Raw genomic sequence first — 8,413 nt, forward strand, 5'->3', positions numbered from 1 at the left:
GTTCATTACTCCTCGAGTGGCCCTGAGATATTGTTATAACCCTGACAAGGGGTGGACAATTCCTATTGCACTTATTCCCTTCGACTAGCCACAGCCATCATAACCCAAAATATGCCCATTTGACCCCATTTACGAAGGTCGTAGTAACATAAATGAAAGTTAATCTGAAACTGTGCCACCTTAGGCGAACAGTCTTTAGTCAAAAGAATCGACTCATTAGAATACTATAGTAGCTCTCGCCATGACCAGGCTATATAAATTTGCCAGAACTCTATAAGCGGTCATTAGCCCGACAAAGTGTTCCTAACAGTCTGCCTATGTGATCGACTAGTCATTCTCATATGACTCTATGGCACTTGAACTTGCCATCAATCGCATCACACTCTAGTCACTTCGAGACGTCACCTCATACAAGTGACTATGGGCGATTACTATGTCAATTTAGTTCACTTTAATGGGGTTCAAACTTGTCTCTACAACCCATTTGAATATGACAAAGTAATGAAAAAATAAAAGACAAATGTGATTATGCATATGAGAAAATAAAACAACTCTTTTATTTCATATCAAAATCTAACCAAAAACTGGCATGCGTTTAAGTCCCATGGACGCGACATGTCCATCATGCTTAGCCTGCGATAAAGGCTTGGTGAGCGGATCAGCTATGTTATCATCCGTCCCAACCTTACATATCGCAATTTCCTTTCTTTCAATGAAATCTCTAAGTACATGATATTTTCTAAGTACATGTCGAGATCTATTACTAGACTTTGGCTCTTTAGCTTGGAAGATCGTCCCACTATTATCACGTACAATAGAGAGTGATGGGATCATTGGCGGTAGGTACTACTCTTAGACCTTCCGTGAATTGCCTGATCCATACAGCTTACTTGGCAGCTTCTGATGCTGCAATGTACTCAGCCTCCGTTGTTGAATCCGCAGTCACAGCTTCCTTGAAGCTTCTCCAGCTAACAACACCACCATTGAGCATGAAAACAAAACCAACTTGTGATTTCATGTCATCTCTATCCATTTGAAAACTTGAGTCTGTGTATCCATTAACACGGAGCTCGGTGGCTCCTCCAAACACTAAGATAGAATCCTTAGATCTTCTCAAGTACTTAAGGATGTTCTTGACGGCTATCCAGTGACTCTCACCTGGATTTCCTTGATATCTACTCGTAATGCTCAAGGCAAACGAGACATCAGGACGTGTGCATATCATGGCGTACATGATTGATCCAACAGCGGAAGCATAAGGGATTATCTTCATGCGTTCAACATCATGGGGTTCGGAGGGAGATTGAGACTTGCTCAATATTGTCCCAGTTACCATAGGTACCAATCCCCTTTTGATTTGTCCATGCTTTGAACGTCAAGAATCTTATCAACATAAGATTCTTGATTTAGTGCCAATATCCTCTTGGATCTATCTCTATGGATCCGGATACCTAATATGCGTTGTGCCTCTCCTAAATCCTTCATTTGGAAGTGGTTACCTAACCACTTCTTAACGGAAGACAACATCGGAATATCATTTTCAATGAGTAGTATGTCATCGACATACAAGATTAGGAACACAACATTGCTCCCACTAAATTTCATGTATAAACATGGTTCCTCAACACTTCGAGTGAAACCATTCTCTTTTATCACATGATCGAATCGATGATTCCAACTTCTAGATGCTTGCTTAAGACCATAAATGGATCTCTTAAGTTTGCACACTTTGTTAGGATTTTTAGAATCGACAAAACCTTCGGGTTGTATCATGTACACCTCCTCTTCTAAATACCCATTTAGAAAAGCGGTTTTGACATTCATTTGCCATATTTCATAATCATGAAATGCGGCAATCGCTAACAAAATCCGTATGGATGTTAGCATGGCTACGGGGGCGAAGGTTTCATCATAATGGAGACCTTCGACTTGGGTAAATCCTTTTGCCACTAGCCTAGCTTTGTAGACATCATCATGTCCTTCTATGCTATTCTTGACCTTGAAAATCCCTTTGCATTGAAGAGGTCTTGCCACTTTAGGCAAATCCACCAAGTTCCAAACTTGGTTTTCATGCATATAATCCATCTCGGACTTCATGGCTTCAAGACATAAGGAGGAATTTGGACTAGAGATTGCGGCTTTGTAGGTGGCGGGCTCGTCATTTTCTAAAAGCAACACATCTAGTGTTCCATCTTCTTCGATAAGTCCCACATATCGATCGGGATGGCGAATAACTCGGCCCGTTCTTCTAAGTGGAGGAGGGACAACCGTGTTAGACGATGAAGGAACATCTTCTTGCGTCTCTACCTCGGTTTGTGGCTCTTGAACTTCATCAAGTTCAAAATTTCTCCCACTCTGTCCCCTAGAAATAAAGTCACTTTCTAGGAAGACAGCATCTCGAGACACAGACACTTTGTTTTCTTGAGGCTTATAGAAGTAATAGCCTCGGGAGGCCATAGGATATCCTACAAAAATGCATTTTTCGGATCGTGGTGCCAACTTATTGTCATTTTTAATTTTGACATAAGCATCACAACCCCAAATTTTCATATGGGATAGAACTGGAACTTTTCTTCTCCATATCTCATATGGAGTCTTTTCAGTTGCTTTGGTTAGACTAACGTTCAAAGATTTTATTGCGGTTTGAATCGCAAATCCCCAAAACGAGTTAGATAACTCGGTTTGACTCATCATAGATCGAACCATATCAAGTAGAGTTCGATTTCTTCTTTCGGCAACACCATTGAGTTGTGGTGTTCCGGGTGGAGAAAGTTGTGATATAATACCACAACCTTTCAAGTGTGAATCGAATTCAAGGCTAAGATATTCTCCACCACGATCGGATCGTAGTGCCTTTATCCTTTTGTTCAATTGGTTCTCTACTTCGTTTTGAAATTCCTTGAATTTCTCAAAAGCTTCACTTTTATGCTTCATTAAATAGATATACCCATATCTACTCAAGTCATCGGTGAAGGTTATGAAGTAGTCATAATTTCCTCGAGCGGTGATACTCATTGGTCCACATACATCGGTATGTATGAGTCCCAATAGTTCACTTGCTCGTGTCCCTTTACCACTAAAAGGATTTCGAGTCATTTTGCCAAGAAGGCAATATTCGCATGTTCCATATGATTGATAATCAAATGGTGTAATCACATTCGTCGAAATTAATCTTTTGATGCGATTCTCGTTTATGTGACCTAATCGACAATGCCAAATGAACGATTTATTTGGATCACTTGATTTGAGTTTCTTTGATTGAATGTTGTAGATGTCATTAGTCGGATTCGAGGTTTCTAAAATGTAAATGCCATTAATGGAAGGAGCTTGGCCTATAACCAAGTCGTTCCTTGAAATAGTACAACGATTGTTCTTAATGACAAAACAAAAACCGTCCATGTCTAACATAGCAATAGAAATAATGTTTTTAGAAAGTGTAGGCACATAAAAACAATTATGTAAATACAACTCAAATCCATTAGGCAAAGCTAATACATAAGTTCCCTTGGATTCGGCCGCTACTCGAGCTCCATTTCCAAGGCGTAGATCCACATCTCCTTTGCTAAGCCTCTTCACGTCTCTTAACCCCTGTAAATGATTACAAAGGTGAGCACCACAACCGGTATCCAGTACCCATGTCGTAGTGGAAGTATAATTTACATCAATACATAAATTTCCTTAGGAATTTTACCTTTTGGAACGATGATTCCTTCCCTTATATTTCGCAAATATACGGGACAATTCCTAAGCCAATGTTCCATGCCATAGCAATAATGGCACTCATCTTCAACTTGCTTGATGTTTTTCCCTTTCTTCCCCTTCTTCTTAAACTTTTTGCCCTTGAAAGCAAGAACTTGATTGCTTGAGCTCCCATTAGTTTTGGCATCTTTCTCTTCTTAAGACAAAGATCATATAGATTTTATGAGGCGGTCTTCCTGAGACCGGCTCACAAGAGATCTTGTCGTAGTAGGAGGTTTAGAAGAAGTGATGAATTTTAAGTTTCCATCCGAACCTATCCCAAAATGAAGTTCTCTAGTAATGTTGAAATCATTGTTGAAGCAAACGTCGTCAAAAACATTGTGGCAAGACTCAATAGTTATCGGTGTAGTAGCGTTTGATGGATTCATTGTAATGAACTACAAGTATGGAGGAAAAGGAAATATTAACATTTGTCATTTTTAATCATACTTGTAAATAATTTAACAAGATATGAACATTTATATAGTGACCTCTACCCAACTATAATAAATGATTCCAAGATCCAAATTCATATTAACATGGGGCACGGTGTGCCGAAATACCCTTTATTAACATAACTTGGTGGATTAACTCTTTAATCGATTCTACTTTTAGAACTCTTGGTCGATAAAATTACATTAATATTTATCTCTAGCCCGAGACACATCCGGAAATCGTCGTGAATACTTTCGTTGAGTTCAATCCAAATTTCGAATAAATGTGTCCATGATCCAAATTCATATTAACTTAGGGCACGGTGTGCCGAAATACCCTTTATTAACATAAATTCGGTGGATAGACATTTATCACCTACTTCCCCTACGTAGCAAGGTTTGTACCCCGGTAAGGCCGAGTGCACTCCCTCACGAAATAGGTTTTCATGGTTTCTACTTTTTGGTAAGGCTAAGTCTCAATTGTTTATTTAAGCGAGAGGTCATGTCAATTTATTATCTATCGCGTTTTAAGTGAACTAAAGCGGTGAACTACGATAATTGTAATTGACACGGTCGATATACTCGATTTAAAATGCATGTTTAGATATGGCGATTTAGCGATGCATGCAACATATAAATAAAATGCAAAGCATAAAAATAAATCCTAGTATGGCCTTCCTAAAATAGTAAATCTAATAAACTATTATAAATTCGGAAACCAACTCCTTTGGTCCCTTGAACTTCGGTCTCGGCACGCATCTCGAGGTAACACCATCTTCATGGAAACTCCGGGAAATTACAAAGTAATAAATAAAATTATAAATGAATTACATAATTTCCTATTATACATTTTTAATTAAAATAAAATAAATCTATTAAATTACAAAACGGTGATACGAGATCATAATAAATTACAACCGAATCGATATTCCCATACATTTCGGGCAATACCAATTAAAACTAAGGCCATACTCAGTAAAATTACATAATTCAAAAATTACATAAAATTAAAATGTGACAATCATAAATTAAATGCAGCATTATAATATGTATGAACATGCTCAATTTTATGCTAAATCGCCTATAAGGAGCCAATATCGTATATTAATCGGTTTTTACAGATTTGCGTGATTTAACCTTTTAAAATCACAATAATTACATAAAATCATATTTATGTAAAAGTTAATTACCCTAACCATCTTAGGACTCAAAATTAGTCTCCACTAACATTTGACAATAATTAACCTAGATTTCTTAATATTGTTCATAAATGGACCCAAAAATACAAAATTATGCCACTAACTTCAAATTAAATCATAAAAATTTCAAATAATTTCGAAATTTGAAATTTAAACTCATGAATTTTCTGGAAAAATACCATGACACTCATAATGTTCAAAAACGTAGGTTAAAATTTCGAAAATTTATCGAGAAAAATAATGTTGCGGTTTATCGGATTTAACAATTTTGACCCTAAAAATATTAGAAAAATTATATTCATCAACTTTTCACTTTTAGATATGAAATATATGATAAAATGCAACATGTGACATTTTTCTTTAGTCATGAAATATGTTTTAGCATTTTTTACTAATTAAAGTCACTATTTATGTGATTTTTCATCAAAAATTCATAAATCATGCATAAAGGCTTCATTATAGCCAAATATTTTACACACATCTTGTAAAATTGTATGTGACAACATACTAAATTTCTATGACCAGATTCGAAATATAACTCATAATAACCTATTTAACCATTTAAATACGATTTTAACTTGAAAAATCCAAATTTCGAGCATAACAACTCATTTTATCATGAAAATTTACAGGTCATCAGTAGACAATATATATGAAAACATAACCAAAAACCACTGAAAAAATCGAAGTTTAGCTATTTTTAGTCCAAAAATGACATTTTTATTATAAAAATCACATTTTAATGCCAATGTTAAATAAATTGATCAATAAAATCCATAAATAAACCAAAATATCCTAAAAATCATTTAGGACCAGAAACATTTAACATGCAAATATATTTTAAGGTTTTTCTTCATAAAACCAATTTAATAAGTTTTGTATGTTAATCATATAACTGGGGAAAAACTATAAACCGATTTGCATGCAGACAACCTAAGGCTCATGATACCGCTTGTTAGAAATTATTAATCTCATTATTCAACATATTCATATATGTTACATTTTTAATTTAGTCATAAAATTAAAACTAGATCTTATGCATGCAAACTAAAAAGACAAGAGAAGAAATCGCCATTCTTACTATGATAGTTTCGGATTTTGGGCACAAGTAAGATCTCCTTCTTACTTATTCTTGAGCTTCCTAATATTGGATGAACAAGGATTCAAGCTTAGAATCCCTCCCAAAGACTTATACCCAAGATGACCTCTTAATAGATTAATATTATTAGTACTAGAACAATATTAATCTTACTAAAATTGACCCAAAATATTTGTTTGTTCTCTTGTTTATTCGGCCAAGAGAAGGGAAAGATTTTGGAGATTTTTATTTCTCTAATATTTCATAAGATGTAGAGAGAATTAGAGATAATTTCTTACACTAGAAATTATCATATGTTGAAGTGAATGATGGAGAAAAACTCTATGTTTTTCTCTTTTGAAAAACCGGTGGGGAGGAGGTGTGGTGAGCCAATGCATGGTGCACATTTTCTTCCCAAGAAAGTAGGCTTGCATGGCTACAATTAGGTAGCTAATTATTTTGTTCTCCACTTAAAATAATTAACATAATTTTAAACCTAATACTACCTTCATTTTTTTCGGCACTTATAAAATGGTAGGTCCATTTTATATTTGTCATTTGTCAATTGTCACATGTTACAAGTCATGTGTAATTGTAATGTATTCTTATCATATTAAAAATCAATGCATTAATAAAATACGTCATATACAAAATCGACTTAGTAATTCATAATTACTTGTACCAAAATGGTTTATCAATTATAACTCACAACGTCTTGTATTTATAATAAATCATTCATTCAGTTTCAATTGTTTCGTAAACAATAATTTTATCTAAGTAATAAAACAATTTGATTACTTAGACCGTATCTTATTTAATCGAATTACAATAAGACATGTCCATTATACTCACAAAATCGTCCGTCAATTTTAAGCAATTTAATTAACCCGTATCGACATACGATTAATTAAATAATCAATTAAGAGTGTCACCCTTTAGGTATGACCTAAGGGGATCAACTGATCACCACCGTCGCACGACAGTAATGTCAAACTCTAGTCAGCCAATCATTACCGATATGTGTGGACCAGTTGACAGTAAAATATTACTTCCCACATGTATTCTTAAAATGAGATTTAAACATGTGATCATCATGATCGATAGTTGTGATCGCATTATTGTCGGAGGACACATATTCCAACATACTCGTCCCGAGTAAAGAGGTGACAAAAACTATACCTTTATTATCCTACTAATTTAACCGATATGAGACAATTAGCGGGTCTCACTCCGCCCCTTCAACTCACAACAAGACAACCATGAGGTAGGGTGCCTTCTTGCAAGGCAAGGTGGGTCTTGCCAAAATGGCGACACATCCAAACATTAAAGCACACAAAATCAAGTATTGGATGCATCTACAAAAGAATAGCCACTTTCCTCATCTAAGTGGCGGAAATTATCTAAAGGGGAAGCAATTCAAGGGTACACACTCCTTCATAGATGCAATTTCTTCAAACTCCTAGGCCTAGAAGGATACCAATAAATCACCTCCAAGTTGTGTCAAGCTAGGGTACCTTTGTCCTCAATCGTTAAATGCTTTCGTCAAGAGTAGACTCCCTATGCCGTTAGAAACACTGGAGGATCGCGGAATTCCCCTTCTTGCCTAGACAAGAAGAAGGGTCGTCCCCTCTCTACCATGCACAAAAATGGATACGATGGATAAAGGGATCGATAGAATTTGAGTTTCATTTGGGAGTTTGCTTTTGTTGTTGTTTTTCCCCCCAATTTCTTGTGGCATATAACATTTGAGAACAAATTCTTTTTGCCATTTCTTTTGATTTTTGGCATTTCAATACTTGACAACTTTTAAACTTTTTGCATTTTCTTTTGAACATTTTCAAAGTCACCCCAATTAGTAACGAGGGTGCCTTATATTTGAAGAATAGGAGTTTTCATTTTTGTTACTCCTCTTTTCTTTCGATGCAATTTGCAAACTTTTTGACATTTCATTTCATTTCTCAAAT

The sequence above is a fragment of the Silene latifolia genome, chromosome 7, assembly GCF_048544455.1.
Source record: "Silene latifolia isolate original U9 population chromosome 7, ASM4854445v1, whole genome shotgun sequence".
Classification (NCBI taxonomy): domain Eukaryota; kingdom Viridiplantae; phylum Streptophyta; class Magnoliopsida; order Caryophyllales; family Caryophyllaceae; genus Silene; species Silene latifolia.